The 22,153-nt window shown below is 43.8% G+C and overlaps 1 protein-coding gene across 2 annotated transcripts in view; it reads left to right on the top strand.

Moving 5' to 3' along the window:
- LOC137626063 (uncharacterized) overlaps positions 1-22,153 on the top strand; it is a 228,007-nt gene that overhangs the window by 98,750 nt on the left and 107,104 nt on the right. The window lies entirely within an intron of this gene.

The raw sequence follows: 22,153 nt of genomic DNA, 5'->3' as shown, positions 1-22,153 counted from the left end.
ACTGTACTATATGTGTGGGTTTGTATAAGTGCCTTTACTTTGAATGAGTTTCTTATATAGTCTCCTAGACCTTTATATATGACATTACTGTTATTTATCATATCCACTAAGTTTGGAACTAACTTAGGGCTTCCTGCCCCCTGCAGGGAAATTGTCGACTTTAACTATAAGGATTCAAAGTTTGTATTTCCGTAGGGACACAAGGGAAACTTCTTTTGAGATTACCTATTTGTGCTTAGGAAATCATTACTATCAAGATACCTATTTAAGGAAAATAGAAAAACTCTGGAATCTTTTATTTTATTACTGAGGATAAAAGAAGACGCAGATACATTTTTCTTTATTTTCATAAGCAAAACAAAATTCGCTCCAAATCTATTTTTGGGTGAGATAGCCATGTCGTCCTGATGGAAGGTTCCTAATAAAAGCTTCCAAGGGATATATGTACTAAAGTGATATTCCCAGAGAATTTACCTTTAGGTCTCCAGAATTCTAACTCCTGGCGTGAATATCCTTAACATTCTCTTAAGGATATCGCATAAATCAGGGGACGTATATCTTGATACGAGACATAGCGATCTTCACCCTGTATAGCATTTTTGCTTCGAGGGGGAAGAGTGGGAATTTTGGAAGGGGAGCCGTTATCAAGGTTACTATATTTCCCATACTACTATTGAGTATCAAGATGGCGCCATATGTGCCATATCCAAGATGGCGGACATTCCTTGTAGCATTGAGCATGGTGCTACAGATACAGTAGTTTCGGGAGGGATTCTGTGAAGGCCTTTTCTATAGAAAAGGAGGGTGGGTCCATCAGGACGACATGGCTATCTCATGCAAAAATAGATTTTTCGCTTCGCTCAAAATCCGTATTTTGGGCTCAAGCCATGTCGTCCTGATGGAAGGTTACCAGAGCATTACTGTATCTGTGGATTTTCATCGGTGCCTTAACCTTGGGACAATTTTTCTATGGTCATCTGGACCATTTGAGACAAATAACGTTACCGTTATCCGCCATTATCACTAATCATAGACAATGTTAGTGCTTCCTGCCCCCTAAAGGGAAGAGTCATACTAGACGGTAGAAAAGGGGCCTCAAGATTAGCATATACTGTATTGTATGAACAAACATAAGTATTCACTGGATATACAAACGGTCTCACGGTTTGTATATATTGTCGGAACAATATCAGTGTCCACTATATCCATTGTTTGTAAGCATATAATGATATGAGGTTTACTTAAATGAATAAGTCAAAGAACTCTGGCATCTTTAATGTGCAAATTGCCGGGCGAAGTTGAACGCAATTACCTTCTAATAGACATCTATTTCTATTAAATGACTAAATAGAATAACAAGTGAAACGAATGTAACATGTTAAAAGAATTATACATGCAACGTATACAGAAATTATTTTTCCCCCCTTGAAAGGGAAGAAATGATGAGTGCCACTCTAAGACTGAAAAATTTAAAAAAATTTTCCTTTTATAATTTCTGTAAATGTGGTATCCTATCAACACTTTGTACTACATACACACGGCACAAGTGTTATCTGTATAATTCCACACCTGAGATTTTGAACAGACTTAGTGTCACCATGGTAACACTCACTTCAAAGGTATCACACCGGAAGTATCGACACCTTTTCCCTTTAATTGATAGTCCCAATCAATTAACTGTTCATCGCAGTAATTAGACAACAGGTTTTAATACACTACCTGCCGCTACCTCATAGTGCTTCAGTTCATGGACCTGCTTAGCATAGTGTCTGTAGAACACTCTGGATGATTTCCATCCAGTATATGAGCGAAGATGCTCAAAGTCCATATACTGAAAAAAGTTCAGTGATGAAGCAATTTTCCTCGGATCATGACCTGCTGGTGTACTGTCAGGATCTGCTCTGCGAATAAAGTAGGTGAGCTTCGCCCTCAGTTGTTCTAGGGATAAGTTTGATCCAGAGGTTTCTCCTTTGAAGAGTTCTCCTCCCTTGAAGTCTGAAGTTCTACAAAGATAAACCTTTAGACACTCTACAGGACATAGAGAGACATCTTCCTTCAGAGGGCAGATTCTCCAGGGACCCCATCTTTTAGTGGGTAGCTCGTTGTTAGCGAGAAAGGTTGGATCAGGAAAGAGATTCAGTTCTCCCGCTTTTTTAAACTGAATGTGGCCCTCATTTCTAGATATGGCTACTACTTCACTAACTCTAGCCCCAGAGGCTATAGCAAACAGGAAAATAACCTTCTGGGTTAGATCCTTGAGGGAACAATCTTCATTGTTCATAGATGAGGCATAATGTAGGACCTTGTCCAAAGACCGTGAGATGGGCTTCGGAGGTGCTGCAGGCCTAAGTCTTACGCATGCCTTCAGAATCTTATTAAAGATTTCATTTGCTAGATCCACTTGAAAGGCATATAGAAAAGGTCTAGTCAAGGCTGACTTGCACGTAGTTATTGTGTTAGCTGCCAGACCTTGATTATGAAGGTGGACAAAGAAGGACAGTCAGAAGTTCATTGAAATTTCTTTGGGTCCTTTAGATTTTACAAAAGCAACCCACTTTTTCCAAGATGACTCATATTGTCCTCTAGTTGACTTAGACTTGTATTCTTCTAAGAATTATTTATTGCTTTCTGAGATCCCAAATCTTTTCCTAACCGCTAGGGCGAGAAAATCTTGAAATGAAGGGTTTGGGCTCTCTGTGATGAATCAAAGGCAATTAACTTCTGAACCCTCTGAGATAGTGCTGGGTTCAGTACAAGGGCCAGCCTCAGCCTCAGTTCCTTCACTAGAGGGAACCAGTTGCTCTTGGGCTATTTGGGAGCCACCAGAGCTGCCCCTCCCTGGAAGGATCTCAGCGTGTTGAGGACCTTCAGCAGGAGATTGGATGGAAGGAACAGGAATTCCTGAGTCCATCCCTTCTATACTAGAGACGTGGTGTCCGTTATATCCCCTAGAGGATCCTCATATGGGGCTACATATCGAGGTAGTTTCTTGATGACGCTCGTCACGAAGAGGTCGATCTGCAGCTCGGGGACTTGTTCCCATCTGGGAGAGAATAGGTCTGCGTCTGTGGACCATTCTGAATCTATCGGCTTGAGCCTGAGTAGAGCATCCGCTGTCACATTGTGGATCAATTGTACGTGAACTGCTGATAGGTGCCATCCTTTTAGGTAAGGGATGGCTAACATCACCTAGACTATACGGGACGATCTCTAGCCTTGTCGGTTCAGACGTCTCATTATTGCTTCGATGTCCCAGATCAGCCTGAGAAGGCCTGATCTGCGTGGAGAGAGTTTCCCCAACCACAACAGGACTACCATGGCCTTGGGTAGAAATGACCAAGTCCCTTTGACTTTCCTCTAATGGGAGTGAACACCCCATTCTTCCAACTAGGCATCTATGCGGATGATCTTCGATAGTCGAGGTAGTTGCAAGGGCACGGTCCTCAACAGGCTTTTGGCTTTTGACCATTGGTTGGGAAGCGATCAAGGAAAGACCGATATTGGTCATTTTAGATCTCTTCGAGCGTTTGATGCATATCTTCTCCAGACTCTTTAACGCATCTTTCAGCTGTGCTCTTAGCACTGGGTCTGTCACTACTGCGAACTGGAGAGAGTTCAGAACTCTTTCCTGTTAGTGTCTTGGAATCCTGACTGATTACCGTAGTCTCTTGACCAACCCTGCGATCTCCTTTTACATCCCTGAAGGGAAAGGAGAGCCAGTGTGACCTCAGGTTCCGATGGTTTTTTAACCATTGAAGCCTTTGAGCTGGAGAGAATCGAAACTTCTTGAAGCTGATTTTGCATCCCCGATGTTCCAGGAACTGGATTACTTCTTTGAATGCTCGCAGACCAGCCGCTTTGGGTGCTGCCCGCACCAGCCTTTCGTCCTGGTACTTTGTTACCTGAATCGTTTCTAGGCATGGTTGCGTGACTGCGTCTGCCAATTCCGTGAAGATACTTAGGACTGTGTTTAGTCCGACGAGTATGGCTCTTAGGACATACGCTATCCTCCGTAACTTGAATCCTAGGTAGGAGGAGAGGGGGCGACTAACTGGAAGCTGCTAATAGGTACCTTTCAAGTCTGTCAAGACTGTGAATGCCCTTTTTTGAAATAGGGTCCTTATGTTCAGAAGGATTAACATCCTGAACTTGCTGTTTTATTTGAACTTGTTGAGTGGCAATAAGTCCAGAATGACTCTGAGTTTTCTTGAGTCCTTCTTGTCTATGCTCTAGAGCTCTAAGGTGTACTCTTCTAGAATGGGGTTAGAGTGTAGGAAGAGTTGAGGAAATGATGGTGGAGGCATGTCTATTTTCCATCCTAGTCCAATCTTGATTAGGCCTTGGACCCAAAGATTGAAGGTCCAGCGATCCTGAAGGAACCTCCCTCCTACCAGAAGCGTCTCTTTGCTTCGACTGATCAGAAGGTTTACCTCCTTGACCGCCTGCCTGAGGCACCGCGGTCATAGAAACTGTGAGATCTTGTTGAACAGACGGAGGAAAAAGTCTAGACTTTTCTGTCTTCCTTTTAGGTTGGGGACCCACATCCGTGGAAGACTTTCTCTTTGAAGAGATGCCCCACTTCTGGAGAAGGCTCATATTCTCCGTGGTGGCTTTCTCAATCACCTCTTTGACTACCTCGTTTGGAAAGAGGTCTCTACCCCAGATGTTGGAAGATATCAGCTTCCTGGGTTCATCTTTCACTGTTGCGGCAGCGAACACGAACTCCTTACAGGCTCTCCTAGCCTTCATAAAGGCATATAGGTCTTTTACTAAGGTGGCCATATGCATTTTGGCCAAGACCATGAGCATGTCTCGGGCACTTTGATGGGCTGAACAAAACTCTATGCAGTTCTGTAGGGATAGGGAGGCTGCAAGTCTCTCCTTTGTCTCTTGTTCCTTGCACAAAAGAAACTCAGAAAGCTTAGGGATTTTCTTGCTAAACTGTCATCCAGCGACGTCCGCGTCTAGTTTCCCTACTGAAAAGGTTAAATGGACTTCCTTCCAATCCTTCTCCTGCATGGGTAAGGCTAGTGACAGAGGCTTGCACTCCTCAAGTGCAGGACATGGTTTGCCTGCCTCCACTGCCTTGGCAATAGATTTAAATGCCTTCCACGTAAAGGGGAATGCTATTGAAGCAGGAGCAAGAAAGGTAGAGTATCTCTTACTCAGTGCGAACCCTTTCGACACCAAGTAACCTGCCTTTCCCAGGCTACTTGACAAGATAGCCTGTGCCTTATCATGGTCGAGAATCATGACTTCCTTCAGTTCCGTTTCTTTTCCTGACGTTGGTTCATGCTTCAGTCGAATGAAGCAATTAGGGAAAGCGTTAAAGCTTGGCCAAAACTGGATTTCGTCTAAAGGAACAGCTCCCATGCTCTCCGAGATGTAGAGTTTGCCGTTTAAAATTGGCATAAGCTCCGCGTATCTCCAGGGATTGGTTTTGGAGCATGTCGGGAGGTCGCATGTATGACCCTTGGGGGCCGACAAGTGAAGCCTCACAAAGCTCTATCTTGAGTTTCGCCTCCTCCTTTTCTCCTTGTTTGCGAAAGTTTTCCATTAGACCCGTTAGATGGGCCAGTAACTGGTCCATTTTGTCTAAAAGAGGGGTAGAAGGTGAAGATGTCGAGGTTGACGGCTCCAGAGCCGGCACAGAGTGAAGCCTTTCCGACACGACATTGTTAACTTCTTCTGGGGGTGCCTTCCTGCCCTCCGTCCTGAAGGCTATCTGGACGCAGAGAGGTGCGAATCGTGCCTGGGGCACCACTATTTCCATACTTGCTTTCGGGAATAGTAAGATACGCATCCTATCATTAGGTAGGTATGATCCCGGAGAGATCTTCTGGAACTCTCTTACCCAATTGCGTAGTTTGTTACGTGCCGCATCCTTAGACTCCATTGACTTGGGATTATCAAAACCTTTGGACACTAATGTCCGACAGATATTGCAAACCTGGGGGTCCCAATATTGCAGGGGGCATGAAACCTGCATGCATTATGACTGTAAAAGTACTTACTCTTAATATTGCAGAAGACTGCAACACATTTCATCTGGGGTTCCTCCTGTAAAGAAAGGAAAGCAGAATGAGTATACAATTGATTATCTCACCTGATAAGCAATATGTAATAGTCATCTATTAATTATTATAGCTTAGGACAGTAAGCTAGAAAGGAATAGGGGGGGAGACATACTTCTGTATCCCCTGCAAGCAATTGCTGTAATCTCCTCTCAGTATTCAATATAAAGAGTTTCCTTTATCAAGGCAACTCGGACGAAGGGGTTCTAACCCCTAGGGGTAGAAAAAGTGTACACTGCCACGGCCCCTTCTAATTATTTAATACTGTAGGGTAAGGATAACTGATTTCTAATCAGAGTATTGAAGGAATTCTATTCTTTCAATATAGGTTTGGTCTCAGTAGAAGCTTGTACCAGGGTACCCAAGATATGTTAGAAATTAACTACTGTATAATCATACTATAGTTTTCTGTTCGCAGAATATACTATATTGCAAAATACTGGCTACTGTATAATTATATATTGTAGTTCAGCCAGTGTGCTGCCGGTATTGCTAGCATCTGGCGGCACGGTCCATCCGGATGACGCCGACTGGACTAGAAAATATAAAAGACACATATTTGTGTATCCTACCCAGCCCATTTGCTGTGGCCTTCCCTTCCAATATTAAAACTATAGAGTTTCCTGATCAGGGAAGCTCAAAGATAAGGGTTCTAACCTTTAAGGATAGAAAGTGTACTACCACCGGCCCTTTAATTTATTTAATATTGTAAGGTAAAATGTAAACTGATTTCTAATCAGAATATTGAAGAAATTCTATTCTTTCAATACAGGATTGGTCTCAGCAAACACCTGGGCAAGGATACCCAAGATATGTTGGAAAATAACCACTAGTATGATATATACAATAGCTTTCTATCTGCAGTATATACTATACTGCAAATGTACTAACTACTGTATAAACATATACTGTAATCCAGCCGGCATATAGCCGACATAGCTAGTCTCTGCCGGTACAGCCCGGCCAGCATGCTAGCTGAAAGAGAGAGAAAGCATGGAGTAAAGGACTGCCTTATTACTGTGTATATATACACTAAATAAGGATGTAAATATATAATTTACTGCCTTCTCCAGAAAGAAGGTTCAAATGGAAGGGGAGAATGCATCATTCAGGCTTCCATCCAACCACCAGTACCATTGCTGGCACATGGCCGGCAGGCAAGCACCCGGCAGCACTGGTACAGTTGGCATGCCGCCGGCTGAGTCAGTACCTGTTGGCTCCGGCCCGGCTGGCATACTGCCGGCCGGGCAAGAACCCTGACAACAGGACTTGTGGCCGGCAGTCCAAGGGAGGACTGAAGAACCTTGGTGACAGAAGAGACTTCCCTCCAATAGCCATCATGGCTGCTGGCAGCTGCCATAGCCGCCGGCAAATGTCATGGCCGCTGACAGCCGGCATGGCCGCCGGCAGTCGACATGGCCGCCGGCAGTCGGCATAGCCGCCGGCAGCCATCATTTCCGCCGGCAGTTGTCCTAGCCGGCGGCAGCCGGCATAGCCGCCGGCAGTCAGACAACAGCTGTTATGAAGGAGCCCGGCCGGCCCCGCAACCCGCCGGCAATCGGCGAGATTGCAAGACGACAGCCCAAAGAGTTGCGATGGCAAGGCCATCACTAAAGGACAGAAGGGGGAGGGAAAACAGTCATGTATGTGGTGTGGAAGGAGCCAGCAATGTTGCCGGTCCTACCACACCCCTAAGAAACTATGTTTCAGTATCAGTGCCATCCTAGGTGGGAGGAGAATACCTATTCTCCAGCCTAGGGTCTGCCAATACAGTTAAGGGGACGGCGGCAGTGCTGCCTCATCTCAACAAGGGAGAAACAGAGTTCCAGTGCTGGTGCCATCCTAGGCGGCAGAAAAATGTTTATTCTACAGCCTAGGGTCTGCGAGCACAGGACTAACCTTCTAGACCGCAGAAGGAATTTGATGGACCTCGCTTTTCTTATTACTTTTTTGTTCAAGAGTTCTGAGGTATATTCTTTTAATAAGGGGGGTGGAGTGTTGGAAGAATTGTGGAAAAGGGGGTGGAATTTTGTTCCATTTCCAACAGAGTCCATTCTTGATTAGGCTGTGGGTCCAGGGATCGAAGGTCCAACGATCCCGAAAGTGGAAGAGTCTCCAGCCTACCTGGAGCCTCTCATTGCTGAGAGGTTCCTGAGGACTTATTTCTGTGACCGCGTCCTCCTCTACCCCTTCAAGGGGTTTCTTGAGGAACCTCTACCTTTGTAGGGTCGAAAGGTAGTTGTGTGCCTCTCAAAGTCTGGGTTAAACACAGGCGATTGAGCTACTAACTGCTGAGGGACTATCTGAAAGGTGGTTTGCGGCTGAGCTACCATTTGAGGCACTGTGGCCATGGTCACGGTCGGAAATTGTGCAGTTCTACGTGCTTTCTTTGTCTTCCTGTTCTTAGGTTGGGGACCACCGTCTGAGGAGGATTTCCTCTTGGAAGACATGCCCCACTTTTGGAGAAGGTTCCTATTCTCCGTGGGGGCTTTAGCAATAACCTCCTGAACCACATCTTGTGGGAAGAGATCCTTGCCCCAAATGCATGAAGTGATCATCTTCCTGGGTTCATGTTTGACCGTTGCTCTCTACAGGCCCTCCTGGACCTGATAAAGGCATACAAGTCCATCACAAGGGTACCCATGTGAGACTTGGCTAAGACCATATACATGTCTGGTGCGTTGGTAAGGCCTGCACACATTTCCAGGCAGTTCAGATGAGACAAAGAAGTGGCTAGTCTCTCTTTTGTCTCCTGTTCCCTTCTCAAAAGATGCTCCGGCAGCTTTGGAAGGTTCTCATTGAACTGCTGACCTGCTATCTCCAGATCCAACTTAGAGACGGAGAAGGTTAGATGAACTTCGTTCCACTTCTCCTCGCAGGTAGGCATGGCTAGAGATAATAGTTTACATTCCTCTAGCACTGGGCATGGTTTGCCCTCATCGACTGCTCTCATGACACAGTCAAGGGCTTTCACTGAAAAAGGGAAAGCTCTGGAGGAAGGAGCAATGAAGGTAGAATTCCTCTTGCTCAATGCTGAGACTTTGGAGTTGGTATATCCGTCTCCTTTTAGGGTCTTGTATAGGATAGCCTATGCCTTGTCATGCTCAAAGACAATGACTTCCTTCGGTTCCGTCTCCTCACGGGATGCTGGTTCATCCCGCAGTCTCACATAACAATCTGGGTATGCCGAAAAGCTAGGCCAGAATTGGAGATCTTCAAGTGGTTTGACCCCCAACTTCTCGGAGATATAGAACTTCCCATTTATCATGAGCATGTGCTCCGTGTACCTCCAGGGGTTGGTTTCAGAGCAGTGAGGTAAGTCAGATACTCTAAGAGGCTTAGTTTCTGCTGTTCCTTCTGGAACACTGCCAACATCTGCTGAATCGACTCCAAGAGCGCTTCGCTTCTGCCGACCTGCACATCTGGTTGGGGAGTTAGTGCTGAAGAGGTTGATGGCACAGGTTGATATGCCGTCACGGAAAACTGAGGGTCCTCAGTTACCGTCGAAACAGATTCATCTTCTTCCGTAGGTGGTTGAACCACATCTTCCTCAAGGTCTTCTTGTAGAAGGTCCTTTTCGGTGTCGGTAGACACCTCCGACATCCGTTCCTGGTGGATGTCCATGCCTTCCAGTGCCTTGTTAATGTCTGCGTCCACTGTCAGTTGGATGAAGGGAGGCTTGACCTGAACCTGGGGCACAACCACACTGGAATGGGCCTTAGGGAACAGAAGGCACCTCAAAGATTCATTTGATAGGTAAGGTCCCGGAGAGTTCTTCTGGAACCCTCTTACCCACCTCCGAAGAGTTCCTCTTGCTGTATCTCTTGACTCTGTAGTGTCAGGGATATCTTCTCCAAATCCTTCGGTCATCAGGGTCGAGCAGATGGAGCAACCCTTCGGGTCCCAGTACCTCAGTGATCCAGATACGATACAGCAGGGGCCATGAGACCTGCACATCATATGCACACAAAAGTCCTTCCTCTTGTGGTTGCCGAACACGACTGCACACTTCACCATTGACTCCTTCTGTAAGGAAAGAAAAGGTGAAATGAGTATTGAGTTATTTATATTATTGATATAAATGCATATTTAAAAATAGTAATACTTATTATTATATTTAATAGCTTAGGATAGTAAGCTAGAAAGGAAATAGGAAAGCCCAGGCAATTGCTGTGACCTCCGTCAATATCTATTTAATTTCCCTATAAGAGGAAATATAGAGTGGAATAACTCCCGTACGTAGAGCCGGAGTCAGTGAATATTTACACCAACTCCTCCACTTGTAGAATATTAATACTGAACGGTGAATTATAAGTGTCCCGATAATCAAAGGATTCATTAGGGTATTGAAGGAATACTTCACCTCAACATTTTATACGGTCCTAACAATAGGCTGTGAAAGGATACACAGAATATGTTATAAATACTTGTACTACTTTATTATTGTATACTAGTTTTCTAACTGCTGTATTGTTATATATTGCAGATATATTGGCTACTGTATTTCCGTATACTGTAGTTATACCGGCATACTACCGGGGTTAGGCTTGTGCCGTAACTGATAGAGAGAGAGAAAGAATGGAAAGGAGGATTTTGTATTATAGTTTAACACAGTAATTGGAAGTGTAGGAGGGCTACTGCCGCTTACTGCCTCCTTCCCAGAATGAGAGTTCTAATGGAAGGGGAGGAATGCATTTGATTCTAGCTTCCATCCAGCCACAACTTTTGCTGCCGGCTGTACTGCCGGTTGCAAGGTTTGTGGATGGCAGTCCAAGAGAGGACTGAAGAATTCTCAACAGTATAATGGGTTTCCCACTGGCACTGGCAGCCGTCAGGGCCAGCTCAGTCCTTACCCCCGGGGCATTCGCTTCCAGTGAAGGAAGGACATAAGGGGGAGTTGGCTGAGGCGGTAACCCAACCGCCGCTGGTAGGATCCCGGCCGGCAACTTAGTTAACCCGGCAAGCCGGGATGATTGTAGAATACCGGCCAAAAGAACATTGTGACAGCTAGGCCGACACTAAAGGACAGTGGTAGGAGGGAAAAGGGTCTTATAGTTTGCAGGGGAGAAGGGCGGCGGAAATTATGCCGCCTACTTTCGGCTGTAAACAAAGGAAGCATAGCTTCCTGTGCCGACGCCGTTGTGGGTGGCAGAGGAATAAGAATTCCCCTGTCTGCGACATTGTCGGCTATAAGATATGTCTTATAGTCTACAAGGGAGAAAGGTGGCGGCAGGTATGCCGCCTACTTTCGGTTGTAAACTAAGGAAGCATAGCTTCCTATGCCGACAACGTCGTGGGCGGCAGAGGAATCACGATTCCCCTGTCGGCGACATTGTCGGCTGCAAGACAATACACCCTGAGTTACCGTCATACTTCGAAGCCGGGATACTCGGCGGCAAAGAAGATCGACGGTAAAAAAACTATGTAAGTCAAGCCGAGTTAACTACTCGGTGGCGATGATGAAAGATAGGGTTGCCGCTTGGGATGGTGGCGCTCAGGGGGGAGGAAGGGTTTATCCTCTTTTCTCTGAAAGAGAAACGTATCGAATTATACCAATAAATTCTAGGGGATATATATCCCCAACCGAATTAATAGGAACGATATAAGAGGTTAAATAATGGGTTTTACATTACTAACGTATACAAAATGGGTTAGGCTAGCCTAACTCTGGTGGGGACCGCGGCTACGAGGGATACCACCGGGGTCCTTATTGTATACGAAAGTAACGTTACATATCGGAAGAGGAAATATTATATATATGCAATCTTCACTAGTATAATTTTGTGTAACTAGCTAAAAGTTTCTTTATTGCTAAATTCCGGGAGTGTCACACTACTAACTAAATAATTGCATTTATGACGTGCGACAGCAGTCTCAAAATGGCCGCCTCTGGGGTTGGCTGCGCTCCACTTAACACACTTAAACTATGCAAATTCAACTGTGAGAAGGGAGCTGTATATTATACACAGGAAAGATCAAATACTCAACTTTCCAGAGGATGAAGATGTTGGAGATTGCATGATAAAAATCCAATAAACCGTAACAACACCAAGAGAAACGTGGGAGCGCACTTAGCTTAAATGCTACAGTTGAAAGGAATGATGGGCCGTAGTAGTACAGGGAGGGGGTCCACTGGGTACCTTGATAACGGCTCCCCTTTTGTTCGCCACTCTTCCCCCTCATAGAGTTAAATCTATTCGGGGTGAAGATTGCTGTGTGTTGTATCAAAAAATACGTCCCCTAATATGCGATATCCTTAAAGATATATTAAGGATACTCGCGCCAGGAGTTAGAATGCTGGAGACCTACGGTTAATTCTCTGGGAGTATTACTGTATCAAATATCCCTTAGAAGCTACCTAGAGGAACCTTCCATCAGGACGACATGGGCGAGACTAAAAATAATAATAATAATAATAATAATAATAATGATGATGATAATGATAATGAAGAAGAAGAAGAAGAAGACAAAGACAGAAAATGTTAGATCTCCAGTGCTAAATTTTCTTGTGTATCATCATCAGAAATATGTGTTTACAAATGTGAGAAAAAAATAGAATTAGTCTTGTAACAACTTGAGCCAATTTGGTGATAAAGTTAGTTATACACAAGAGCAAACATTGGCACATGGAGTAATAAAAAGCGAAGGAAAAGGAATTACACTTCATATTTTAATGTAGGCATCCTTCGGCTCGTAACTTCACTAGCTTTATATTTACTTCTGTCAAGGAAGTTGGAAGGTCATGTTTTCGCCCCTCTTTGTGTGCTTTTTTTGGTGTGTTTGTGAACACCCTCCTGTCCATAATTTTAATTGCAGAGTAATGAAACTTCCAAGGATTAACTGTTATTTAAAAAGCTGGAAATTATTAAATTTTGGAAGGTGAAGGTTGCTGTCAAGCAAAATGTCAAATTCTCGTAATCAGCCATAAGTTTGGACATCGTTGTCACAGAGACTTCAAACTTGGTTGATATTTAAGCTTATGAAAATTCCTGCCAATTAATACATATTAAGGTCAAGGTCGAGCAATAGGTCCAGAAATAAGCTGCCGTGTGGAAGGTCTCCACTTTGAGTGCCCCTCTAGTTTTTATACTGCTGCGCCTCACCTGCTTCTTCTATAGCTGTCCAACCTCTTTTACAACTGGATTTTCCCAGTTGTAGTTATGTTCTGAATGGACTTGTTGGCTCCATCACCTGGTTATAATGTTGGCAAATATTAAGACATGCTGTTTTTTGAAGTAAATGAAAAAAAAAAAATCGAGTGAATTCAGTACAGGATTTTTAAAGTACTGTTTGAAAAAGTTTCAGTTGTCACTTATTCAATGGCTAAAAGTTGAACGAGGCTTTTGAAGCTAGTAAAAAATATGATTATAAAAAAGTGACGGGTTTTCATAACCTCGTTACATAAAATGATAAATTCAGGGTTACGGAGATAGTGAGAAATAAAATAAGGGAACCATTTCAGGAGAAAAGTCTCTAAAAACTATGCAAAGGGTATGATATTGAATTTAAAATGTAAGAAATCATTGGAAGCAAGAACTCAAATGAGTTGCGAACAAGTCCCTTGATAAACTTAACCATGCCTAATGTATAAATGATCTAGGAAAAAAAAATAGTATGATGAAAAGAGACCTCAATATTATTTGACATTGACAAGGCAAGAAGAGAAGTGGTGGATATTACGTTGGGCGAAGAAATTGTTTTGAAGAGAAAGGTAAATTATGATACAATGTTTGGCCAGATATTATGTTCTGTGATCAACGAAAGCAAATACCATAAGTCAGAAAAGCTCTGAACAATTTTGTCAAGCAAACTCCGTTCAGCATAGAAACTACAGACATGGTCAGACAAGCATTAAGACCATAGGACTTCATGTGTATGATGGATCTCAAGGGCGCATACTTCCAGGTCCTAATCTATCCATCTTCAAAGAAGTACAGTATCCAAGAATCATACTCAACAACAAGATATACCAGTTCAAGGTGCTGTGCTTCGGTCTTTCCGTAGCACGTCAATTCCTCACGAGAGTTTTGCCCTAATATCATCCTGGGCTCACAAAATCGGCATCCGTCTCCTTAGATACCTGAATGACTGGCTGATTCTAGCAGACTCGATGGCAACCTCTCCTCAGCACTGAGACAAACTTCTAGTATTTTGCTAAGATCCGGGGGTGGGGTAAATCTCAAGAAGTCATGACAACTTCAATTTCAAAGACTGGTATACTTTACATAGGTACAATTATCGACACCGATCAACAAAAAGTCTTCCCATCAGACGACAGGGTAGTGAGGCTGAGGACTGAGGAAGGTAGCAGGGACATTCCTCAGGCCAGAAGAGCTCCCAGCACAGTGATGGTTGTCTCCCTTAGGTCACCTATCATCCCTGTCTCATTTAGTGCCCAACGGCTGCCTCATGATCCGATCTCTCCAATGGCTGCTGAAGTTCAGGTGGAATCAGTCCCGCAATAATCCAGACATTCTAGTTCTTATAGGGCTAGAAGAGCAAACTAACTTCAGATGGTGGATGGCAGACGAGAACCTCTGCAAGGGTGTCGACCTTCTCATTCTCCCTCCGGAATTGCTGTGCTATTCAGATCCATCTAAAGAAAGGTGGGGACCCCACATACTTCTCCACATGGCCTCAGGCCTATGGTCAAAGTCCGAAGGGTACCAGTACATAAATCTCTTAGAGATGAGGGCAGCCTGCCTAGCCCTTCAGCAGTTCCAGCAGTTCCTGGCAGGTCACTCTGTGGTGTTGATGAGCGACAACACCACAGTAGTGGCTTACAGCAACAGCAGTTCTCGTTTCCCTGTAGAAAAAATGTGCGTCGATTTTAGTGTCTTTATTGCGAAAACATGGTAGTTACCATATTAATCAGTGTGTGTATAACACAATCCAGGTTATAATTAATGCGATTCGCGCCTTGAACAAGGCGGTACCTTTTCGCAGCTTCTATCTTATCTAGCAGTAGAGATACTGAGATGGGCAGAAGACAACTCGGTGTCCCTATTGGCCCGCATCATTCCAGGCAAAAGGAATATGATAGCAGACAATTTGAGCAAAGCAACTCAGGTAGTGGGCTCCGAGTGGTCTTTGAATTGTCTAGTAGCCAACAAAGTTCTGACTTTGTGGGGTTCCTCTTCTGTGGACTTGTTCGACGTCCCTGAATTTCAGGCTCCCTCTTTACTGCTCCCAGTCCCGAATCCCCAAGCTCTGGCAAGATGCATTCCAAGAACGGTGGGACAACATCAACGGTTACGCCATTCCCCTGTTCTGTCTGATGAGGAGAGTACTCAACAAGACCAGAGCATCCGATAATCTCTCGATGACCCTTATAGCTCCGCTATGGAATCACGCAGAATGGTTCCGAAACCTTCTGCAGCTCCTGATAGAGCTTCTGAGAGAGCTCCCTCCAAGACACGATCTACTCAAACAGCCACATGCAAACATCTTCTACAAAGCCATAGCTTCGCTACAACTTCACGTTTGGAGACTACCCAGCACCTCCTCACTCAGAGAGAATTTTCCAAAAAAGTTGCAAAACGTTGGTAAGATACCTTCGACGATCTTCAGCTTCGGTCTACCAGGCTAAGTGGACTGTCATTTGTGGGGTGTCGTGGAAGGGGTATCTCTCCTCTCGATACCACCATTCCAACAAAAGCTGAGTTCCTTGTGCACCTCCAAGAGGAAATGCTTCTCTTGGTTTCGGCAGTGAAAGATTACCGCTCAGCCTTGAGCCTTGCCTTAAACCTGAAAGGAGTCCAATGTTCTGTCCAATAAGCAGTTTGAGGTATTACCTCTAAACAACATCAGCAGGTTGCCCCTGAGTGTAAGCACTCTTGGTCAGCACGGGGAAGCTGTATAGGAGAGATCAGGAAGAACACCACTGCTTGGATTTGCAGGTTCATTGACCTGGGCCTAAATCCTGATCCTTTTCCATTGCGATGACCCAAAAGTTCATAACGTCAGGGGTATTGCAACGTCCCTGTCGTTCAAAAGGAATTACTGTACTCTGTGGTGCTGGTATTGCAAGCAGGCCTGTGGAAGCGTCAGACAACCTTCACCACTCACTACCTGCAAGATGTAACCCACAGGAGCATAGAAACAATTTCCATTGGTCCTGTAGTGGCTGCCCAGCAAGCTCCTTGATGGACAAGTAGCAGAGGGTTGAGGGCAAAGGTTACACGAGATTAGCCTGGAGTGAATGTTTAAGAATGAGTGGCCCTATCTTTTCTTCATCCTCCCCTCTTTTGAGGAATTGGCACCCAGGATCCTCTACAAAGCTGACCTCACCTATTTGCAGGTAATCCATTTTCCATTGCGTAACCTGGTATTTTTTCAGTACTGTACAGTTTATTCCGGCGTAGATACAAACCCTCTGCTATTTATAGGGGTATACTTTTGGTGTAGCTGAAAGACGAGCCATGATAATTTTAGTGAGGGATAACTATCCCATCCGTTAGTTAGCGGGGTGGGGGGGGGGTGGGGGGGGGTTGCTAGACTGGCTACCCCGCTCATTCACACCTCTCAGCTGAGTAACCACTTTACTTTTTGGCTCGGTATAGGACGGACATGCTGCCGTTCTCTCCTGCAAAGACTTGCCTTGATAGTTTTCATGTTATTTTTTTTTTCTCGTGTGTGTTTTCATTTATCTTATACATATTTATGCGTGTATATACAGTAGGCCCCCGTCATATGACATTAATCCTTTCCGGAGTTGGTATTGTATGGTGAAAATGTCGTATGGCGGGTAATAGAATAGCTAATGCGTGAAAAACCCCAGGTAAAACCATTGAAAATTAGTATGTAACAAAATACAGTACAGTAGTATAGTAAGCACTGTACTACAGTATACTTATATATGATATACATGTACTGTACAGTATATAATTAAATAAAATGTACAGGATAAATAGAAATTATATACAGTACAGTACTGTAAAGGAAAAATTAAGGGATTTTGACGAAGGAAAAATCTATTTCTGGGGAGAGACCTTTGGAGTGACGTGACTTGAGCTGGTAGTGGGTGGAGGCAGAGGGGGGAGGAGACGGTAGATATAAAAACGTATCAATGCTAATTATGTTATGTACACTTAATAATAAATTTATTCTTATTATTAAACACTTAAAATTAAAAATGCTTTTTTTTATTATTTTTGTCTTTTTAAATTTTTTTATGATTTTTCTTTTTTAGAACTTAAAAAATTACTCTTTCTTTAGCTTTTTTGATAGAATCACTATTATCGTCTTTGCTTTCTGACACTTCTCTTTTGGCGAAAAACCTATCCAAAGAAGCCTGTTTCTGACGATTCCTCAACATATTTCTAAAATGACTCTTATACTTGTCATTAACACTCTGCATAAGATACACTTTTCATTAACACTGCATAAGACGACTTCTGTAAAGTTTTTCTGGGTGTTTCTTTTCAATGAAACTCGTAAGGTTTTCATACCAACCGATAGCTTCCCTTATTTCTGACGATGTCGTTTCTCCAGTCTCCCTGTCAACTGCATTGCCTCCAACTCCTTTAAGTCTTCAGTCGTAAGCTCCTCCCTGTGCTTCTCGATAAGGTTATGGACGTCAGCCTCATCAACAACAAGCCCCATGGACCTCCCGAATGAAATGATTTCCTCAACATCACCCTCAGGGGCAGGATCATCAACGGCCTCGTCTCCGGTTGAGGGATCGAAACCTTCAAAGTCTTGTTCTGCTACAACAGCTGGCCACAGTTTCTTCCATGAGGAGTTCAAGGTGCGCCGTGAAACCTCATTCCAAGCTGTGTCGATCATCTTCAGGAATTGAATGATGTCAAAATGCCCCTTCCAAAATTCACGGAGGGTGAGTTGAGTGCTTTCGGTCACTTCGAAGCATCTTTTGAACAGATGCTTCGTGTAAAGCTTCTTGAAGTTGGCAATCACTTGCTGGTCCATAGGCTGGAGGAGAGGGGTGGTGTTTGGTGGCAGATAGAGAACCTTAATGAAGGAGAAGTCAGGATGAATGATGTCCTTAAGGCCAGGAGGGTGAGCAGGGGCATTTTCCAGTACCAGGAGACATTTTAGAGGAAGATTGTTCTCTTCTAAGTAGTTCTTGACAGCAGGACCAAAGCAGACGTTTATCCACTCAATAAATATGGTCCTCGTGACCCAGGCCTTAGCATTAGACTTCCAAAATACCGAGAGCCTCTCCTTTGTGATATTTTGTGCCTTAAAGGCACGAGGATTTTCTGAGTGGTATACCAGTAGGGGCTTAATTTTCAAGTCCCCACTGGTATTTGCACAAAATGCGAGCGTAAGTCTGTCCTTCATCGGTTTATGGCCAGGAAGTTTCCTTTCTTCAGCTGTAACGTATGTATGGCGGGGCATTTTCTTCCAGAAAAGGTCAGTTTCATCACAGTTGAACACTTGCTGAGGAATTAGCCTTCTCTGGAAATTACATTCTCAAACTTCTTGAGGAATTCTTCTGCTGCTTTCTTGTCAGAACTGGCCGCCTCTCCATGCCTGACGACTGAGTGAATACCAGGCCTCTTCCTAAAGCGATCAAACCACCCATGAGAAGCCTTGAACTCTTGGGGGGCTTGCTGCGACGTTCCTTCGCCTCCGCCGTCTCTCTGGGCTTCCACGAGATCGGCAAAAATGGCGCTCGCCTTGTGCGAAATTACCGATTGCGTGAGTGTATCACCAGCGATTTCCTTCTCTTTAATCCACAGAAGAAGGAGTCTCTCCATCTCATCGTTGATTAAGGTCCTTCCACTGGTAAGGACAGTCATGCCTTTAGAAGACTTACTTGCTTTAATGGTTTCCTTATTCTTGATAAGTGTACCAATCGTAGATTGATTACTGCCATACATACTAGCGAGGGTAACGATGCGCATGCCTTCTTCATGTTTCTTTATGATCTCCAGCTTCGTTTCCATAGTAATCATCTTACTTCTGCCTTTAACATCACTAGCAATCTTGGGACCCATGGCTAACGAATTAAAGTTATAATTAAGCACTAAAATGTACAAAAAATACGATATTGCAAGCACTCACACGAGATCAAGTCTTTACGAAACGCACACGAGATTCTGAACTGAGCGCACGTATGACAAAGAGAGAGACTGAGGCAGCATCTCTCTCAGGCATTGTGGGAGGGATTTCGGCCAATAGCGTATCAGCATCATAGTGACGCCGTGACGCCGACCAGTAGCAGACCAGCTTCTTAGTGACGTATGCAGTGACGTATGAGTGTGGTGGTAAGCTAGTGACTCGCACAGTCATATGCGTAGAAACCGCCAAGTTTGAATTTTGGAATTCGATGCCGTAAGGTGGGGAAAATGTCGTAACGAGGGGACGAAAAAACATCGTATTCCACACCGTAACGTGAAAAAAATGTAAGCTGGGGACGCCGTACCCCGGGGTACCACTGTATATGTATAAACGGAAATATACGTTTATGTTGTAACTTTAATTACTGTTGACAACGTATCCGACGGCCTCCGCCATAAGGGAGTTGTCATTGTGTTGATACTACTCCCCTACCTTGCCGCCCTATCCTGCGCTGATGGTCGGCAGGTTCTCAACACTCCCGTGTGTTTGTTTCATTACTGAGTTAAAGTGTATAACAGTTCAGCTTCCTTAAGAGGAATTAGCTTACAAGGAAGGCGATTTATTCCCCGAATAGTTCATGTTGTGCAGGGAGCATGAATTGTAATTACCCTATTTTCCGTGTCATAAGACGGTACAAGTGGTAAGACGCACCCTTAAATTAGCAAGGCCGTTTTAGAAAAAAAAAAAAAGAGGATTTTACTCCCTAGTCAGCGACTCTAGCGTAATTTTTGTCTGTCACAGTAACTTTCCTTCTTATGGGTGTATTATGAAATGGTTAAGTTGATAATAAAGAGCGATATGCCGATTATCCCAATGTTATTTCATATTCATATAACAAACCACTAAACCAGTCGTAGTTTCCACCACAACTTCACGTAAAGTCATAGTGTTTGGTGTTTCAAGTGTTGTTTACATGAAAGCAGTGTTGCCAAAGGTTCTACATAAAATTTTGGTAAAGAAGTAGAATTCCAGTAATATTTTCAAAATTCCTCAGAGAGCCTATAAATTTTCAAACAAAATGTAATTATTGATCAAAGAAATCTAGAAATTCTTTTTGCTACTGTATATGTGACTCTAGGTCTAGTTACTTCTTTGCTAACTGAACTCAACTAACAGAGAAGTTTTTTTTTTAAGGTCGTATTCAGCAATTGTCTGTTTGTATTATTTCGGAACTCAGGCTACACAATCATTATCAAAATAATGCTTTATTACAAAATACAAACAAAATATGAGAAAGTAGATATATACAGCATAAAACGGATTTTGAGCGAAGCGAAAAATCTATTTTTGGGTGAGATGGCCATGACGTCCTGATGGAAGGTTCCTTCAGTAGCTTCCTGAGGGTATATATGACTACAGTAGATATTCACAGAGAATTAAACTAAAGGTTTCACAGAATTCTAACTTCTGGCCCGAGTACTCTAAAGGTTTCCCTTTAGGATATCATATATCAACAGGGGACGTATGCTTGACACGCCACATGGCTATCTGCACCGCACATAGCGTTTATGCTTCGAGGGGGATAAGGTGGTAAGTTATAGGAGGGGCCATTGCAAAGTTATCCTCCTGGCTTACTGTTACTGTACCTCGCGACGTAAACAAACGGCAGCCATAGCTGTCCGCCATCTTGACTGACGTCACATCCGCCCGCTTCATTCCTATCTAGCGTTTCTGTCAACCTCCACGATGCAATAAGAAAGGGAGGGGCCTGACTGGCCAGAATAGAAACAATAGGGCGGGTCCATCAGGACGTCATGGCCATCTCACCCAAAAATAGATTTTTCCTGATGGAAGTGTACCAGAGAATTAGTGTATCGGGGTTTTCCCCCGTTTCAAAAGTGCCTTCTACTTCAAACAATATTCCTTTGGTCTGATGACCTTAGAGACCGTGACATCTCCGTTACATGTCACTACCAGTGGCATAAACTATGACATGGCTTCCTGCCCCCCTGGCAGGGAGGTCCTGTATGGACAAGAGGAACATCTCGAAGTACCCTGATGAAGATAAACTCACCTGGAGGCGAGGATCGTGCCGGTCTCGTGGACAGATCAGGAAAGTTAAATATTTGGGTAGGAACCATTATTTCACTTGCTTTGGTGAGCATATCTCAGACAGGAGTAATATTATACATTAATATAATAAAGAATAATTAGGGCATTAAAACTCTGTAACAGTAGTTTATTTCATATGGAAGGGAAAAATAAGATGCATATGATAACAAAATTTTCTATTTTATTCAAGAAAATTTGCAATATATTAAATAAGGTAAATAATTTGCAACAAAATTATTTATTAGCAAACATAGACTAAGGACTGAAAAAGACGATGATGTGGAATCTGAAAGGGAAGAACTTGCCTATACACACATGAGTTCCAGGGGAACTAGAGTCTTTGAAAGTCATAATACACTTCATGTCCAATAAACATGTGGCACACGTGTTAGAGTCTATGTCACTTCACCTTGTGGAAGAACAGTCTTTTGTGGCCTGAAATCACTATGTATCGCACTAGGGTCAACACAGGCACCCATTGAGTTAGAGTCCCAAAATAACTCTCTGTTCTACGCAGCACTAAGCGGCAGGTTTTAATACACTACCTGCGGCTACCACGAATCTTTTGACGTCGTGCACCTGCTTCGCATAGTGTTTAAAAAACACTCTCGAGGATTTCCAGCCTGTGAATGAACGGAGGCTTTCGAAATCCATAGCTTGGAAAAAATTTAGGGAAGAGGCGACTTTCCTAGGATCATGACCTGCGGGTGTACTGTCAGGATCCGCTCTGCGAATAAAATAGGTGATCTTCGCCCTTAGTTGTTTAAGTGACAGGTTGCTGCCCGATGTTTCTCCTTTAAAAAGCTGTCCTCTGTCAAAGTCTGAAGTTCTTTGAAGATAGACCTTAAGACTCTCCACTGGGCATAGAGAGACATCTTCCTTCAGAGGGCAGATTCTCCAAGGTCCCCATCTCTTGGTGGGGAGTTCGTTTTTTGCGAGAA

This window comes from Palaemon carinicauda, chromosome 33 (genome assembly GCF_036898095.1).
Source record: "Palaemon carinicauda isolate YSFRI2023 chromosome 33, ASM3689809v2, whole genome shotgun sequence".
NCBI classification, from domain to species: Eukaryota; Metazoa; Arthropoda; class Malacostraca; order Decapoda; family Palaemonidae; genus Palaemon; species Palaemon carinicauda.
This window is presented reverse-complemented; position numbering and strand designations above follow the sequence as displayed.